We start from the raw sequence: 1247 nt of genomic DNA on the forward strand, positions 1-1247 counted from the left end.
CAGTCAAAAATAGCATGACCGAATGTCACAGTTGTTATCCGGAGAGTCTTGCCCTACATGTACATATTTCACCTACAGATTCATTTGTTTGATTTTATTCATTTCAAAATAATATTCAACATAATGATCAATCTTTTACTGACTATTCTCGGCTTTCACCTGACGTCACGGGTTTTCCAAATATGGGCATCCGCCATCTTTGTGCTCCGTTTCTGCGAACGCGTTCCATCATCAAGCAAAGACAATGGAGCCAGAAGTTCAGTTTTATTGGTAAGTTTTGCTTCTTCTTGATGAAATACAGCTATATTTGGTGCTTGTATTGAACGGAGAATATTGCTATGGTGTTTGAGAGTCAATATTTGTTAGTTGACTTGCATATTTGGCGAGTTTCGAACGGATAAATGGGCGGATAGCCGGGCGGGGGCGGGGTTTGTTTACGTTTCGGTTTCGTCACGGCTTGGGTTACACTTTCAGTTCCGGTATTAATAATACACGTATTTACTCATGTCAAGGAGGCTTATTAGAATCTCCTTGATCCTGTCGGTTGGAAGTTCATAAGAATTACTCGTGATGGCATGTAATTACTGTGGATGAAAAAAAAACGGAACTTTGACGGCAGAAATTCGATTGTTTTTGAGTCAGTTTTCCAGCGTTGGGGAGGGGGGTAGCGTTAATTTACGTGTTCCGAAATGTCTCTTTTTGTAGATTTCTCCGAAAGTCTGAATCTTTTTTTTCGGGATAACATCCCACTTGACGCACATTTTGCGGATCGAGACGATTGTGGACAGAAATGTAATTGTTTCATGGTTATTTTTAATAGTTAGCCTGGTAACCATACCATCGGGGCGCTCGCCGTGATCTCTTCGGCGCCTTAGGGGTAGCCGGCCCGCCCAGTTATTAGCGCAGGCCGGGGGAGTTTTTACGGGGTTGGGTTGGATTTCGTCGCACCCGAAAACAGAAGCAGGTCAGTGCCTCAGCACCCTGGTTGCCGACTAGCGGATAATGGTGACCAGGCTAAGAATAGTAAGATCAGTTATATTTTGTAGGGCATTTAACTATGAAGTAAAGCTCAATGTGCCTTCTGGGTCCCATGTGTATGTGAACTATTTTTAGCATTTATATTGTGTAAAGTGATATTTAGTCTGTCATTCTAATGAAACTTTCTGTATCCCTGTGCTTCAGGTGCTGAGTATGAGCTATCAAGATGTTGTACTCCCCCCATACCAAGAATGTACCAGTGCTGTGCA

The 1247-nt window shown here is 42.7% G+C and overlaps 1 protein-coding gene across 1 annotated transcript in view; it reads right to left on the bottom strand.

Annotated features, from left to right (window-relative positions):
* The window catches only part of LOC118421823 (myomegalin-like), an 8993-nt gene that overhangs the window by 5695 nt on the left and 2051 nt on the right, over nt 1-1247 (bottom strand). The gene's annotated exons all lie outside the window — the stretch shown is intronic.

The sequence above is a fragment of the Branchiostoma floridae genome, chromosome 8 (assembly GCF_000003815.2).
Source record: "Branchiostoma floridae strain S238N-H82 chromosome 8, Bfl_VNyyK, whole genome shotgun sequence".
NCBI classification, from domain to species: Eukaryota; Metazoa; Chordata; class Leptocardii; order Amphioxiformes; family Branchiostomatidae; genus Branchiostoma; species Branchiostoma floridae.